This window comes from Triturus cristatus, chromosome 5_1 (genome assembly GCF_964204655.1).
Source record: "Triturus cristatus chromosome 5_1, aTriCri1.1, whole genome shotgun sequence".
NCBI lineage: Eukaryota > Metazoa > Chordata > Amphibia > Caudata > Salamandridae > Triturus > Triturus cristatus.
The window spans coordinates 497,673,085-497,691,796 of record NC_140587.1 but is presented as its reverse complement, the minus strand read 5'-3'; positions in this window follow the sequence as shown (position 1 = coordinate 497,691,796).

The window sequence follows — 18,712 nt, the reverse complement described above, 5'->3', positions numbered from 1 at the left end:
AGTGCAAGGAGGACGGCCCCATTAAATTTGCCAAACACGGCGTATGCTATTTTTTCTCAAAACATCAAATCATCAATCAATAGCTCCAGGCACTCCTTAACAGCTTATCTCTTTCTTGACTTGAGGATTTTATTAAAAATCGCCACCAAAAAAAAGGCCCAACCTGATATTTTTGATAGAAGATACTGTCTGTCATGTATCCAAATTGTAGTGAATGGTGTGTGTGGTGTATTTTGCCATAAAACACATAATAGGGGGAGGCGTATCTGGCATCTAAGAAATGTGTAATTTATTTTCCTAGCTGCACCGACCACCAGTACCGGGGCCAGCAGTGACGGCGCCAGCCAGTCTGCAGATGCAGAAGGGGAAGGGGGTGAGCCAACGGCAGTGGCGGGCGGTGGTATGTCATATTGCTTGCTTATTGACAATTAATTATAAACTCATTGTAAAGGTGTAGTGTTGTTGACTTGTGATCAACAGGTGAACACAGCAGGAGTAGAGCTGAGTAACTAATGGCCACTCCTATCTTCAACTCAGCAGAGAACATTCATGAACAAGACCTTTAACAATGGGTTGATGGAAAAGGGAAGGATGTAAGGGGAAAGGATGGGTGAGATGTAATATGTATGACCATAAGAGAAAGATGGATGGGTGAAAGCGCCAGATGCATATAATACTACAGGTGTCTGATAGCTAGGATGCATGGGTGGGTGATGGATAAATGAAAGGTATACGGGTAGGAAGCCTTCCTCGGTGGGTGAAAGTGTATATGTGAGAGGATGCCTGCCTGGGTGGGTGATTGGCATCCTGTCGAGATTTCTTTTGATTGAAATAAACTTAAGGACTCGTTGGTGGGTAAATGACAAATGGATGTTGCTGAATGGTTTGTTGAGATGAGAGACTAGAGTGAGACAGAGAGCTATGTTTGGATGGATGGCTATATGGATGGATTGATAGTTTCAATGGTGAAGAGTGGATTGAGAGAATGTAAAACTTAAATGGTGGTGAGTAGCAAAGCCAAGGGTGAAGAATAAAAAATAAAATACTGGAGGAACAATGTATTGATGAATGGAAAAATGTGTGGGAAGTAGGATAAGGGACTAAGGTGCTCCTCTGTAATGGTGTTCTTCTCACCTTTACTTGCCTGGAATGTTTTTTACGAAGGTTTTTTGATTCAAATAGTTGAGGTGGTATTTCAGACTCACTTCTCCCTGGACTCACAGTAGTTTTCAAGCATAACATTATGTATCCTTCCTACCTACCCATCATCATTTACCTCCCTCCCTCTATACCCATGGAGTCATTTTTTATTTGTTTTGCTAAGAGCATTGTTTACAATTTGTCTTTTTTCTTTCTTGATATGTAGCTTCTCTTGCTGCTGATCGCAAAACACAGAGCAGACAGGAGATTGCAGCCTGGACCCGGCAGTGGAAACTCAAGGCTATCAGGGCTGAGTACCGGCAGCTGGTGGCCTTGGAGGATGAAGAGGCAGAAGCTGCTGCAGATGCCCCGGGCCCAGCCTGCCCACAATATCAACCCCACCACACTGTCGCCATGGTCCAATGGGTGCCCGCCGCCATTCCATTACTGCTGCTCCCCCTTATTTCTGCCGATTTGAGCACCGCATCATGCTAAGGCAGGTGAATATTAAAGCCAGGCAGGAACGTATGGACAGGCACCTGAAGAAGCTCCTAACCTGCCGTTAGTGCCCTCTTCAGCCCCTTTTTTTTTTTTTTTTGGGTTGGTCGGTTGTTGGGGAATTGTTGGGTTTTTCTTTATTTATGGACAAGTGAATTTACTCTAGGACACTACGTGGCCATTGGTTGGGATTAGGGAGAGGGGTGGGCCAGTTATGGGTTTGGTTTAGAATAGTTTTGTTCAGGGAATAAACTTTTCATACTTTTACATTTTATAATTCTGAAGGATTTAAACATTTTTTGTGAGGTTATTGTTTTACTACGCACTTCTGCCTTTGGCACAGCTAGTTTTAAAAATCGGATGATAGTGTAAACAGAATAGTTATGCGGTACCCTCACTTGTCCTACTACTCTGTCCTCCTAGTTTCTCCAGTCTACTCTGCTACTATATATATTAACCCCTTAGGACTCAGAGGGGGAGAGGAGTGTGAATTCTATTTGTATAGAATGATTGTCATTCAACAATGAATCGATCAACCACAGTTCACTTCTCTTACCTGATTAGATGAAGCGAGGGCTGCATGGTTTCCCAAGGTGCCATGGTAGCGGTAGAAGTAGCAGCATGCATTGCTAGCGTTTCTTTTGGTATTGAAGGCAAACTCCTCAGAAGGGAAGCAGGGTCCCATTCCCTCCTAGTTGAACTAGAACTGTAGGATAAGGACTTGGATAGTGGGGACTATTCATCGCAGAGAATTTAACAAATTGAAATAAAAACTAGGTTAATGCTGCTATGCATGCTTCGAAAAAAATGACAGTCACCAGAGACTAGACTACTAGAACAGACTCAGACACAAGAAAAGAGTATGCTAACTCACACAAAAGGAGGGGCCGCATTACAGAGGCACTGGAGGGGCTAAATCTACTACACCACATATTCAGCATATGCAAGGGGAGTGTTAATATGGATGCGGGCAGGGGTTCCATTCCAACTGGTGGACTTATTAGTAGACCCAGATGGCCGATACGTAGGAATACGGGGATGATTGGAAGGTCAGGAACTAAATATAGTAAATATTTATGCCTCCAATGTGGAATAGCCAGCCTTCTTTGCCCGACTTAACCATTGCCTGACTCCATATTTGACCGGGGATACCTTAATGGGGGGAGACTTTAACAGTGTAGATGACATACACATGGACAGATCCCACTCCCCACTGTCAAGATCCCATGCAGCGCATGCCTCACAAGCATTCAACACATGGCGACAGGGCTAGGAGCTGATGGACACCTGGAGAACTTTACATCCCTGAGATAGGGACTACTCCTACTTCTCCGTGGTCCACAAGGTGCATGTGCGTCTTAATGCCTTCTTCTGTACGGTAGATATACAGAGCCAAGTTCTCTCTGCAGAATACTGCATGTGACCGATATTGGACCATGACCCTGTGGTCCTGTCGTTGGGATGGGTGCACCCCATATCGATGATTCCAACCTGGAAGCTCCGCCTGGATACCCTAGAGGACTAGGCCTTCCGGGAGGAGATCGGGGGAGAAATCACACAATATTTAGTGAAGAACGTAGGGACGGCCTCCTCACCGAATGCAGAAAGGGACGCCTTCAAGGTGGTCTTGAGGAGCCACTGTATATCACGTACCACGGGGGTCAGGCGCACCCTCCTGAGGGAGGTTAAAGGGGCAGAAGCGACCCTCAGTGGACTGGAGCGTAAGCGACCAGAGCACCCACAGCTCCACCAGGCAGTGCTTGAAGCCAAAGTAGAGGTGGCAAAGCAGACAGAGAGGCGCAGGTGCTTCGACTATAACAAATACTTATAGCACACTCATGCAGAAAGGGATAAGTCAGGATCCCTCCTAGTGTGGCTGGCGAACCCAGTGAGTAGGGATTCCCCACTGGTGAAAATAGAAGATGAGTCAGGCACTATACGCAGGCAAACATCAACAAGGACTTCGCCCGCTACTGCGCCAGATTGTACAAGAGATCAACACACTGTGATAATGAGGAGGTCTGGGAATATTTAGAGTGATTGCAGATGAGAAGGTTAGACCCAGTAGAGATGGAAAGCCTAGGAGCAGATATCGTGCTGCAGGAGGTGAGGTCCGCCATCAAGTGCATGGCGAGCAACAAGACCCCGGGCACCGACAGCCTACTGGCCAAATTTTATGCGGCAGATGTGGAGGAGTTGGCGCTAGACTGGTCTCATTACATCAGGTGGCTCATGCCGCTGGAACATTACCGGAGACCACAAGGAAGGCCCTTTTCATCACGGTGCCGAAGCCTGGGAAGCAGGCACACAACTTTACAGCCTACAGACCATTAGCCATGCTGAACATGGACTGTAAAATATTAGCAATTCGCCTCTTGTCACACATGCCGCCACTGGTCCACGCATACCAGGCGGGGTTTATCCCAGGGTGGAGCACGGCCATTAACATAAGGCGACTCCTGACTGTTATGGACTCTAAAGAGTACGACAGCCAGGAGGCAGTGGTGTTCGCAGTGGACATCGAGAAGGCCTTTGACAGCCTAGAGTGGCCATACCTCTACGATGTCCTGTCTAAGCTGGTACTAGGAGAAGGCTTTCTTGCGTGGGTGAGGCTACTCTACACAACTCCTACAGCCCGAGTGCGCATCGGGAAAGCTATTTCACCCAGACAGATGGTCAAAAGAGGTACGAGGCAGGGATGCCCCCTCTCCCCACTATTATTTGCCCTCACCATGGAGCCCCTGGCTTGCAGGGCAAGGAGCGGACAGGACTACAGTGGCTTGTGGACAAGAAAAGTGAGGCATAATATAGCCTTATACGCAGACAACCTCCTGCTGTTTCTTCACAATACAACCACAGAGCTTAGAGGGGCACAAGACATAATGCCCAGTTTGGCTGGCCATCTGGCCTTAAGGTCAACTGGCAGAAATCAAAACTTTACCCTATGCCACCTAACAGTCCCCTGCCGCCTGATCTGGGTAACTTACACTGGGAACCCGACTGCCTGCCGTACCTTGAAGTCAAAATATACCATGGCTCAGCTGAATTGTTAGAGGGCAATGTAGGCAGAGCAATACACTCGATGCGGTACTCTATGGAGTCTGGGGGACATTGCCGCTCTTGGTGGCTGGAGGAGTGGCCGTCCTGAAAATGGTGGCACTCCCACAGCTGTTGTATTTTTTTGGCACCCTCCCAGTGTGGATACCGCGAGCGACATTTAGAGACCTTGACTCAATGAGAGTATCCTTTATCTGGGGGCAGGATGCAGGAGGGTAGCGCTGACCACGTTGCAGAGCTCCTCAGCTGAGGGAGGCCTAGTGGTTCCTGACTTTGAAGGATATTACGTGGTAGCCCAGCTGTACTGGCTGATTCAATGGCTAGTAGCCGAACGGAACCCAGACAGGGAAGGTGCCCGTCTGCTTCGGATGTCCCAACGCTTGCAAAGATACTACTGTGGGTCCAGAGGAACCAGTCGGGAGGCACAGCAGTGACCAGGGTGGTGGCGTGCTGCTGGGCCAGATACTTGACGCGAGTGGGTGCTGGACCCCTTATTCTCCGGACTCACCCATAACAATGCTACACTGCCTCTCACAGGGATAGCACTGGATGGGGTTAGAAGACTGAGAAGAGTCAGGCCTAAAAGTGATGGGGGACCTATACGGAGAATCAGTAATGCTCCCTTTGGAAGAGCTATGAGCGGAATATGACTTGCCAGGGGGCCAGTTTCTGAGGCATAGAACGCTTATGAGGAGGATTAGGAAGCACTGAGGCACAGGCAGCGCAGAGCCTCGAGCGCTTACAGGATGCAGATATGTTGCACTGTCGGCAGGAACAATCAAAATGGTCTCCTGTCTCTACAAAGTGATCAAGCAAGACATGCAAAGACGGCTGGAGTGCCTATGATTGCAATGGGAGGAGGACCTGGGGAAACAGATCCTGGAGAAAGACTGGGACATGTTATTGAAAAGAATCCTGAAGGCATCCAGGAACGTGTGGTTCAAAGTAATAAACTTCTATATAATCCACAGAGCATATCTTACCCCATCCCACATAAGGCGATACTTTGGGGTAGAGTCCGCAGCATGCCCCAGATGCGGAGAGAGGGAAGCCAGCATTCTGCACATGTTCTGGGATTGCCCCATATTGCAAGCATTCTGGGAAGAGATACGACACATAATAGGCTACCGCAAACCCCAGACCACTACCTGTTAGGATGGTTCCCTCACATGGCCAAAAACAAAATGACTGGGAAATTCCAGGACCTCACCTATTTCCTGCCCAAGTGAGAGATAGCTAGGAACTGGAAGTCACCAAAGGGACCATGGGTGGGCACATGGAAAAAGGAATTGGGAAAATGGGCGGGGGCAGAAGGGAGATTCTTACTTAGAGAAGCTAGGCAGGGAATAGGTAAAATAGACCTGGCATGGAAATGCCTAGTAGGTGAATCAACAGCTGACAGACAGGGATCCAGCATGGCAGAATCCTCGTACCCGATAGCACAGGACCAAGAGGAGAGAGGAGGCAAGCAAGCGGCCCAGGGATAAATCGGCACCTCAGAACCCCAAAACAAGACAAGACCTATAATGAATTAGCAGCACCCAGCAACACATTTACTTCAATCAACAGCAACTCAAGGGGGGAGGGGGGAAGTTCAGTTATAGGGGTCTTTGAATAAATACACCAGAGAGTAAACGTATAAAATGCATGCATAATGTATATCGCAAATGTGACTCATGTAAGTTGAAGGTGTTTTGTAAACCCAATAAAATCTGGTTGGAAAAAAAAAGAAGAGAGTATAATAAGCAATGAAACATGAATTAATCAGAACAATGTTGAGATACTACGAATGGTACAATGTGGACAAGCTTTAGCATAGAAGCAAATTAATACAGTGCCTGAATGATGATGCTGGCAATGAGACGTTCCTCTGAAAAAAATATCATACACTGAGCGGGGGTGGATAATATATTATACGCTCAGTGTGGGCTCTATGAGCTTAAGAATAAGGTCCTCCTCAGCATGCATTGAGTTGGTATTGCTTTCACCACATCCGCCCTGCCAAGTGTGTCATCAATTAAGGGTGTAAATTGTTCAGTCACACCTCAATAAATCACACAGCCTGGGGGAAGAGGGTTAGGGGTTTGATGAATGGATGGGAAGGGGGATTTGAGGGAAAGATTTGACAAAGACAAACACTACACAAGAAGAACAGCACAATCATCTTGGCAGCCGACCATCATAAATCTGTTATGGGAGTAAAAGGAAATGTATGCATGATGATGAGTACTAGACTAGTACAGGTAAACCAAATCAAATTGTCCATCTGCTCCCAGAGAGACCCAAGTTACATTATGTTCTGTTGTCCAGGGTTTTGAAAGATAGCAAATAAAATTACATATCTGTAGGAGTCAAGTAAACAAACATAAACACACACACAGTTGTAATGAATGAAGAGAAAAATGGTACTATATTCCAAAATTGAGAGTTGCATCTTTGCATTCCTCTTGGACACCTGCGGCCGCTGCAGGTGAGGGGGGATTTCGAGAGATGACCATGAGGGAAAATTTAATAAATAATTAATTTTTTCACACGGTCGTCTCTCGAAATTCCCCCTCACCTGGCCCCACCGCTCTTACCTGAAGTTGCCGTGGCTGGTCTTGGACTGTCCGTCATTCTTGGGTGCCTGGCAGATGCGGTTCAGTAAGGTAAGTATGAGTTGTTTTTCCAGTGGTGCAGAGTAAAGGGCTTGTAGATGGAAAAATAAAATAATATTGAAGAATCAAGGAGAACAGTTACACAGCATAAGGAGGAGTGCAACAAGAAGACTCTCAGAGGCAGCATGGCTAAATTTCTGTTTCCAGATGTTGTCTCCAACAACAGGCCCCCACCCAACCTCCACTTTGCTTTGAATTTGAGCCAGACAGCACTGAGCGTACACACACCGCAACATAGCATTTTCCTAATCAAGTAAAATCAATGCACCACTGTCAGTCACACCAGATTCGTCATCACCACCACCACTATACAGACATGTAGGTCTAGTCTGGTGTTGTTGTTTACCTTTAGGCCACTTCCAAGTCATCATCATCCAAATCGGCTGGTTTCAATGAATTTGAGAACTTCCATCTTCTTCTGGTGGAATTTCTTGAATTAGTCACACTCACAGCAACGCCCTGAGTCATTCCATAAATCATCTCTGAATCTCCTGACTCTGATTCTGAGTATGGTGTCCAACTCCGTACCAACAGTATCCCGAGTGAGTCCAGACTTGTCCTGACTCAAAATGCAATGGATCGGCCTGTAGTAGTATAATTTTGGTATTGAACAACAAGATGGGAAGAATTGACTTGAGTCACATTTTTGTGTGTAGAATAGTAGACATCATCAATAATTCACAACAAACAACAATCAAGCAGCGTGTAATGCATGCCATCATTTACCTGTTCTTCCGGGGCAGTCCCTCTAGGCTAGGAAAGGATAGATAGATAGATAGATAGATAGATAGATAGATAGATAGATAGATAGATAGATAGATAGATAGATAGATAGATAGATAGATGGATGGATAGATAGATAGATAGATAGATAGATAGATAGATAGATAGATAGATAGATAGATAGATAGATAGATAGATAGATAGATAGATAGATAGATAGATAGATAGATAGATAGATAGATAGATAGATAGATAGATAGATAGATAGATAGATAGATAGATAGATAGATAGATAGATAGATAGATAGACAGACAGACAGACAGACAGACAGACAGACAGACAGACAGACAGACAGGCAGGCAGGCAGGCAGGCAGGCAGGCAGGCAGGCAGGCAGGCAGGCAGGCAGGCAGGCAGATAGATAGATAGATAGATAGATAGATAGATAGATAGATAGATAGATAGATAGATAGATAGATAGATAGATAGATAGATAGATAGATAGATAGATAGATAGATAGATAGATAGATAGATAGATAGATAGATAGTCAGAGCCAGGGTTGGAGGCAGGCACACATTTCTTTGCATTCTCCATCCAATGTCTGGCTTGAGGGAAATGGCTTTAGGGCGAGTCCGGAGTCGGGACTTACTTCTTCACTGACTGCACACAGTTGCAACTCTAATCTGGCAATAAAAGAATAAGACAGTGCGGATGGATTAGTGAACCAGAGACAGACTCACACAAATGATAAAGTAAATAATGTTCCTTAGCCATTTCGTTTTTTGGAGTAATTTGTGGGCGTCAAAGAAAAATAGAAAGTAACTAGAGATACTAAAGCCTAGTTTGTCAGGGAAGTAGAGCTCGTCCTCCAACTTTAGTGGTTCGCCCAGAAATAGGTCACCTAACACACTACGTCCATGACTTGCATTTCTGGGTACACCCAACACCCTTTCAACCCCACGTAGCGGTGGAGCAAGATGCAGTCGCACCTGTCCCGCTTAAAGTAGCTATTTGTAAACCAGCTCGCCGCCCTAGGGAGGACATAGATACCGCAGGTACGCTGAGATGGGCATGGGAGGAGTTGCATAAAAGGGCGGGAGTCCAGGTGTTATATGCCCCTTCGATATCACTGACGCAAAACCCACTGCTGCCCTGTGTCGCAGACGGGATTAGCAAATTCCTTGTACAAAAGTCACATCCTCTTACCTTTGCTGATCTATTTCCTGACAATATATTTAGACCCCCCTATCGGCAGACGATGACCAGGCTGTGCCCTTCTCCGAGCTTTTCTTGTATCATAAACTCTGTACGGCATGTAGGGCTCTTAGCAGCAACTTCCCATCGGCCCCCTCAGTGCTACCCACTTTGGAAAACTTGGTAGGCTCCCCATCCTCTCGCAAATTAGTCACACGGATCTATAAGCATATGCAGAACTCAGCCCCATTGGTTCACCCCAAATCCCTGCAATACTGGAACAATGATCTACCCACCCCACTGACCAAAGCACAGTGGGAATTCTGCTGTGGGCAGCTCACAGAGCTGTCTCCCAACTATAGGTTGAGACTGATCCATTTCAAATATCTGCACAGATTGTACAGAACTTCCATTGGTCTCCATAGGATGGGGCTCAGCGAGGATGAGAGTTGCTGGCGCTGTGGACTTTCCCCTGCTACGTTTTTACATGTGGCATGGGCTTGTACGTCACTCACAGATTATTGGTCTAAGATTTTTAACTCAGTGAACCAAATTGTTGGACGATCTGACACTCCATCTCCCATAATGGGCTTATTGGGATATGTCAAAGACACTCCACCAAGAACACGTAAACTACACACTCTGCTTTTAATATTTGCCAAAAGGCAAGTGGCGGTGTGTTGGGGTAGGAGGAGGACGTCATCGGTTAAGGGATGGCTAGCCGCTGTAACATTTGGGCACACACAGCTAACTGCATTTTGAGGGCTCATGCCACCCACATCCAGGCCCGTGACATCTAGTAGCCTTTCATGCAATGGGCACAGAATCAGAAAGAAGTTGCTGAATCAGTAAAGGCGACCTATCCTTAAAGCTTGCACTAGAGGGTGGGATTATTGGGCACCAAATGAACTGTGTTAGTCCCTTATCTATGTTACTAGGAGGCAACTGTTGATGCATATATATGATCGCCTAGATTACATGTCTTCTGAAGTACCAACAGAACGTCTTGATTTTGTACACTTGTGTATATATCCTACATTGTAAACAGCCCTAGAAGTTACATACCTAATGAAGGTTATATTGCTGTTGTATGCACGAGGTACCCAACTAATGCATAATATACTATTGTATTTTTTTATGACTGCACCAATATTATGGAATGACACAACATCACACTGGCTTGTTCTGTTGTTGGAATGTTTTGTATCTTAACAAAATGCTAATAAAAAAACCAAAAAAAACCCTGTGCAACCCCAGTCAGCGCCACTTGGTGGTCCACTCGTGCCGTACGCAGGCCTGGGTTGCCACTAATCCTGTGGAACCCCAGTCAGCGCCACGTGGTGGTCGGCCTGTGCCGTATGCAGGCCTGGGATCCCACTAACCCTGTGCGCAACAAAACTCTTGTGCCTTTTATGATTGGGAACCGTGGCATCCGTCATCCAGTCACCACGGGCAGAGGAGAATGTGAAGTTGTCGGCCCCTTATCTTGGCGGAGTCACATGGCCTGTGACAACTGTGCCGGATGGGTGTGGTGTGCATGCAAACCTGCCCTCAGGGATTCGCTGTAACATGCTGACAACCAGACCAGTGACCTGCACACCACCAGTGAGTACGCCTGCAATGGGTAGCAAAGAGAGCCCCCCTCGGAGCATAAGCGGAGTGGTCTGGCCTACCGTATGGCGGACCAGCGCAGGGCTTGCCACAGTGACACACGGGCTCTGGGTGTGGTTCAGCTAATGTCTGAACAAGGAGGTAAGTGATGCTTTTGTCCCAGTTGTAGTGTCCGCCGGAACCGGCACACAAAATGCAATGTTGCACCCTCTGACTGGCATCCCACAGGAAGCGCATCATTGAGGCAAAGGAAATCACTGTCCCTACATTCATCCACACATGCATACATGACGACTGATGATAGACATGACACAGCAGTGCGTCAATGGATGTTTATTGCACATCCAGTGCTGTTATGCAGCTGGAGTGGTTCAGAGCAATGTCCAGCACACTGCACAATATGGGCCCGTGGATGGCCAGCCAGAGTCCATCCGGGGATGACAAGTCCTGCTGAAGGGAAGGATACAGTCCGCAGCCTGGTCGCCATGTCATTGGGCATCAATCCGGAAGTGGCAGTCCATGTCGCTGTCCAAGATGAGTGCATCGGAGTGTATCGTGGGTCAGTGGAAGGTCATGAGGCCATGTGCGGAACCAAGCAGACACAGGCCAGGTGGCGGTGATGAATGCTAGTGCCTGGTCCTTCTGACCACAGTCCCATCCATGTCCTCATCCCCAGGTGTTTGCCCTGCCCCACCTGTGGGTATTGCAGAACCGGCTGCCGCACTGTGTGCAACTGACACATCAGCGGCCTGAGTGGATCCAGCTGCCGCACTGGGAAGAACTGACACACCAGGGGGCGGGGATGTGGATGGTGAGTTTGCAGCAGCATTCATCAGCGCCACGCCTTGTGGTGGAAATGCCATGTTGGAGGTTAGTATGGCATGATAGATCCCAGCTACATTTCAATGATGTGCAGCGGTGGCTGCCATCCTTTCTGCCTCCATCCGCACCATGTCCTCCATGAGCCTCCGTATGTGTGCCAGCTCATGGCTGGCATTGCTGTAGCCACTCTGAGTGGACAGGTGTTCTTCTTTCTGCGTCATGACTCCAGCGATGTCAATCAGGACGCGTTGGAGACCATGGGGTGGACATAGACACCCAAGGATGGCGTCCAGTTTGGTAGCCAGGATGCCGAAGTCCACCCACACCTGCTCAGCCGTCTCCATCTGGCACTCCAGCACACAGCTTTAGAAGGCCATGTGTTGTTCCTGGAGGTCTTGGGAGGGTGCCCAAGACCTCCTCCTGGGTGGTTTGGGTGGTGGGTCGGGTCTCATCGATGTATCTGGGCTGCCCTGAGCCTGGAGGTAAGTGGCGGATGAGGTCAATGATGTCTTGGATGGTTTGGGTGTCGATGCTGGCATTGTCCTCCTCGTCATCCATGAAGAGTGGCTGGGACTGCTCTGCAGGAGGTGTTGACAGTGCCCCTGCGATGTGAAGGGGAGATTATGTATTACAATGTGTCCACATGTGTGTAGACACATGTTACAGGTTGACATTTAGACAGCATGGCGTTGTACATTGTGACAGTCTGTAGATCTGGGGGATGACCCAGAGTCATTGTGGGTGTGCACTGTGCTTTTGCTTTATTGTGCATGTGTGCCATTGTACCCATCTCCACCCGTCCCCCCAGTCACTCACCCTGTTGCGGTTGTGTTGTGTCCTGTCGAGCAGTGTCTGGTCCCCCGACTACGGCCACAGTCTCCACACTGATGACTGTTGACACCAGCTCCTCCATGTGCTCCAGCTGTGGCGCTGGGCCCCCACCTCCAGTCTGCGTTGCTGTCTTCTGGTTGGCGGAGAGTTTCTCCTTGGTCTTCTGCTTGATATCATTCCATCGCCTCTTGACCCCGTCCATTGTCCTCTTGTGCTCTCCAACGGCATTCACCTTGTTGACGATGTTCCGCCATATTGCAGTTTTGGTGCCCAGTGACACTTTGGAGGTGACGAAGATTTGTTGATGGTGTTCTATCACCTCCGTGACTATGATCCTGTGCACCTGCGCACTGAACTTCATCTTCCTCGTCTTCTTGTCCTTGCCCTTCCCTGTCCCCGGGGTCCCAGGCTGGTCGTCCAGGGTGCTTGTGGGGCTGCGCTCATCCTCTGCGCCTGCTCCGGCTGCCTCCATGGTACTTGGGTGTAGATCAGTTTGTGTGTGGATGTTTTTTCTGCTTTTATGGAGATTTTTCCCACCTGCCAGGTGTGTGTTGCAGGCCTGGCGCAGCTTATCGCTGATTTCCTCATCGCGCTTAGGCCCATCGCAGGTTTTTTGGTGTTGTAGTTTGTGTTTTAATCTCCATCGAAGTGGTTTTATCGCAGACATTTTCCGCCGTTTCGGCAGACTATCGCATGCTACCGCCTTGTTGTGAATCCCACGTTGTCACGGGGTTATTTTCCCAAGATGGGCTGCGATATTGAAAGCTGCGGTAGGCTACTCTTGCGGTAGTTATCACACGTTCTAGTGAAGATACCCCAATGTTTTATGGAAATACATTTGAAATATTACCATATTATCTATTCCCCACAAAAAAATACATATTTTTCAAAACATTTTGGTTATAGCATCTGGACATATATTCATTTAAAAAACGCAATAAAAGTGCAGTTAAGGTTACAAATTAAAGCCACTGAAATTTGCAAGTAATTTTTAGGACTGCAATCTATTTCTTGCACAGTAGCAATGTAAATCATAGATTGCATAACAAATGCAATGCTCATGACCTCGACCTGATGTGACATATGCAATTGCAAATGTTGTAAATAAAGATAGAGTTTACATTGCGTATTACATTACCCATGCCACTATGAGAAAGATGACTATGAATGCAGTGTTAATTATTGGTTTGAGTACGTTCAGCTATTTAATTATATTGTGCTTTTGGGTGTTTTTAATTTTTGGCACAAATATGGTGAGGTGAAAGGATTTACATTTGCTGTGCTAGAGAAAAATCTTCTGAAAAACTGCTGCCATGTCTAATTGAATTTGTATTTCTTTAGACATTGTGGTGTGTGAATGTTTTGAAAACCCGGGTTTGCAGATTATCCATGCACTAAGGGTCCCGATATCTCTCTCTAATGTTCCGGATGTCTCTATCTTGATTGACATTCTGGATTAATGTGAGGCCTACATAAAAACATTTCATGTCAAGTTAGGCTTAATTTTGTTCAGCTGCTTTTACTATATCTAAACATGGAAATAAGCCTATCAGGAACTTTCGTATCACAGTTCTTAATGAGTTACTCAATAATACAAATACAATCTGTGTGAAATAAGCCTTCATATTGCATTCTCAATTTGATGGCACTGATTCTGTGCATTAACCTGAAGTGTCTATGTAGTTTGTGCAGCCACATTATAATTGCATTAGAGGCCTTGGGTACGTAACAGATAAATCAAAAATTTGAGCGCACAACTTATTTTCAGAGCCAAGATCAAGGACTAAAGTCTTTTATCCTTCCAGCCATTACTAAATAAAGCTCCTGTGATCACCTGCTCCCAGCACCACAAAATCACGTTACCCTTAGCAACAGCTCTCAGCTATATTCTTCTCATGCCTGCAAATGGTACTGAAATGTTGTTGACTTTTCTTGTCATTACTTTTATGTTTTAACTGTCGAATACATTATCTACCAACAATCAAATGTGACGATAGTAGAGGTGGAGAGAAGTGATGAGATTGTGATATTTTGATGGCCATATCCAAGGACAAACGGAGGCGGGGGTGGAGAGGGATCGCAGAGCTGTGACAAGGAGACACCCATTCTCAGATTTGCTAAAAAGACACATTTGGTCAACTCATATTGTCTTTATTTTTTAACAGTATTGCTGGTACTGCATGCATTTGCGCCTTTTTTTAGCACAAAAGTTCTGCACATTATCGATTTAAGTAGCAAAAAATACACGCTTTCAGGAAGACCGCTTAAAACAAGTTACCCACGATCTGTAGCACTTTTAATTGAAATACATGTGGAAGTGTAGAACCTAAAACCCCTGTGGAACACTCTGCCATCAGGCTACCTCAGCAAATCAGGGATGTGGGAGAATGTGTTCAATTTCCTAGTATCAGATAGATCCCTGTTTCAGGACACAATTAATTCATTTAGCTGGACTTTTAGAGATTGAATACACATTGGAGGAAGCTGTGTACTATGTGGAGATGTGGGCTAGTCATTGACTGATATTTCTTGAAACCTCGATGCCTGAGATTTAATTCAGTCTTGATACATGTCCAAAATTGGACAAAATCTCCCTGTTACCAGAGTTCTTTCTGATTCTTATTGACCTTGCCATTTCTGTTCCTAGGTCAAGGTCAGTCCATCACTCCCTCGATTGACAGTTAGTCAGAGCTACATCTCTGCCCCTTCTTGCCTCCACATTTATGACATCCTGGATACCTCGCCTTCGTCATCCCTGGTTGATGACTCCATATCTCATAAGCTACCCTCTTAAGAGCATTCATTTCTGTTTCACAACTTTCCATTCCTGATACTCTGAGGACCTAAAATTCAACAAACAGGCTGTCTGTTGCAATGAGAGTGTTTGTGGTAAATTATGTTAGGCACTAACTCGCAAACATATCTTATCTCCTCTCATACGCTTTAGATTGTTCATCAAGTTCTCATAAACTCTGTGAAAAATGGCTCTTAGAACTCTTCCCAGTAGTTTATCACTACATTAACATTTCTTCTTCTCCTGTTAGTCCACACTGTGTGAAATAGGTTAGTGAAACATATTTATTGTGTCTGAAACTATTTGCATGAAACTCAACACATGCCTGTCTCTTACATTCCCTGACGGGCATTGTCTTGCATATTGCTGTTGATAGGTCCATACTGTTGTATGTCATTACAACACATGCCTTACCATGCATGCCTTTACCATACATGGTTTAATATGCAATGCCTTTACCAGGCATTGCCTTTGCCACACATGTCTTTACCATGCAAATGAAATTGCATGTGAGCGGATCTGTGATTGCCTATGTGGCTCTTTGAATGGGTGTGTGAGTGCCTGTGTGGGTCTGTGAGCGCCGTGGAAGTGCCCAAGTGGGTGTGTGAGTGCCTGTATGGCTCTGTGAGTAGGTCTGTGAGGGCCTGTGTAAGTCTATGAGTGTGTGTGAGTGGTGCCTTGCATATTGGGTATTTGCTTATTTAGGGTATTTAAAAGGGAGAACTATGGACTCTGCTCTCACCAGCTGACAACAAGAAAGAAACAACGTATCACAGTCAGTACACATCAGATTGTGTTCCATAAATCAACTATGAATTCACATCTATTAAACATTTCATATCGTTTTTCAACATGAAATACGAAAGCCAATACACTTGCTTTGACATCAGCAAGCCCAAGAAGTTGGGATTGTTTGTGCTTTACTGATGCTATTTTTGTATTTGTAAGTGTTTCGTGTTAAGGTTTAATTTCTGTAAAATCAGAACCAGGGGCAGAATTAAACCTATTTTTTTCCAAAAAGAGTCCCCTATTTGCCGAAAACATGTACCCAACTGGAGTACTTTCATCTAGTTAATTAGTAAGTGATACCTTATTGTGTAAATGTCTCGTGCATACTGAGCACTACAGTTGCATAAAGGACCACAAGGTAATGTTTCCAGTGATCTTGTGTGCATGTAATTTTGGCAATGTGATTGTTCCTCGAGCATCTTCATCCGCAAATCTGCGATAACCTGAATCCTCTTCAAGGGAAAACGATGAGACTACAAAGAGGTGAATCTCTACCAAACAGGGGTGCGTCCTGTTAACTAAATGAATTAGGTGCTTCTTTGTTTGGTGGAGATATCCTCATATACCTCTGCATTAATAACACAGCACCAAAATTGTCTGGAAATGCGCTTGGAGGCCTTTTGTTAAGCTATCCTTCAACGCGGGAAAAGGCAGGAAGAGCTTTGTATACTATTAAGGAAAATGGGCCGTGGCCTAATGTGAGGAGCTTGCAGATGATTTTGGGCATTTGCGTCCACAGGGTAATTAAAAGGGAGAATCGTGGACTCTCCTCTCATCAAAGAAATCACTCGTCACCGTCACCCCAGGTCAGAAAGCACTCAAATATATTAATGATGCAGTCACCACCATTAAGGATTTCAAATTGTTTTTCAACATGGAATACAAGAGAGAACACACTTGCTTTGCCTTCTCCAAGCCCAAGAAGTTAGGTTTTAATTTCAACTATGGGAGGGCCACAACTCTCTGAGTGCCCTGGAGCCCACCCAGGGCACCCAGCGTGGTTTGATGGGGACAGTGGGGGGACTTTCAAGATCCTGACGGTCATATCTGGTTCCCCATCTCCTGTGGGAGTCGGCATTCCTCTTGCACACAGGGAGCTGCTAGAAATGCAGCTCCCTGTCTATGGGAGAAATCATTCATCTGCTTCCCTGCCCGCATGACACATATATATATATATTCACTGAAAAAACCAAAGGTTTCATGGAATGTTATAGTTAGTTGGACATTTCATTCGTACAAAACCATAGAAATTCCGGCGTTATAGTTAGTTCAGCTAACTATAACTCGCACCCCCGCAAAGCACTGCTGATGACGTCACATATTACATCATTCATGACATGGTCAGTGACATCACTGATGACATCACTGATGACATCTCAAATGACATCACTGATGACATCATCCAATGACTGTGTGTTTCTGTAAAGTTTACATTTCTTTTATATATATGCAGGCTGTATTGAAGAATGAGTGGGTGTATAAGTGTCTGTATGGAGGATTCAGTAGGTACGTGACTGACTATATAAGTGAGTGATTAAATGTGTCTTACTGAATGCATGGGTTAGTGACTATGTGACAGTCTGTATCAGTCTGTCTGTTGTGTTCGCTGCTGCATGGGTTGGTGAGTAGCTGCATGAGTGTCTATATGGGTTATTGATTGCTTGCTTGAGTATTTGTATGGCGGCCTGAGTGTGTGTGTGGGTGGGAGGTGTGTGACTGTGCATAGATGTGTGAGGTGTATGGGTTCAAGAGTGCATGTGGAAACAACTGTATAGGTGGGTGAGTGTGTGTATGGGTGTGTTAGTGAGTGAATGGATGTCTCAGTGGTACATGTGCAAGTAACTACATATGTAAAAGGCAGTATATGTGAGTGATGCTGTATATAAATAACTATATGTGAGAGTCAGTAATTGTGAGAGTGGCTGCATGGATGAGTGTGTATTTGTATCAGTGATTCTATAAGAGAGTAATTATGTGTTAGTATCTGTATGAATAAGTGAGGTGGTGTCTGTATAACTGTATAGGTGAGTAAATGGAAGTATGATTGATTCTTTGCATGACTGACTAGGTGTGCGAGTATGGACATGTGGCAGTGTGTGAGTGTCTGTATAGGTGTATGAGTGCATATGACAGTGTTGTATTGATGAGTGACTGCATGTATGAGTGACTGTATGGGCGAATGAGTGGATGTGTGTGTAGACCTAGGAATCAGTCAGTGCGTATTTAGTAACTGGGATTGAAGTGTCTATTGTTTTGAAAATGGTAGTCTGTATTTTAGAGTGGTTGTATCAAAGGTTATATTCAGGTGTGAGGAGGTGCATCAGATTTTCACATGAATGATGTCATCAGTGATGTCATCAGTGATGTCATTTGAGATGTCATCAGTGATGTCACTGACCATGTCATGAATGATGTAATATGTGACGTCATCAGCAGTGCATTGCGGGGACTCGAGTTATAGTTAGCTGAACTAACTATAACGCTGGAATTTCGATGTTTTTGTACCATTTTGCTCGATCTGTTTTGCAAGATTTTTGGATCTAGTCAGGAGGACACCCTCCTCTGGGTGAGGTACGGCTTGGGGATTCTATTCAA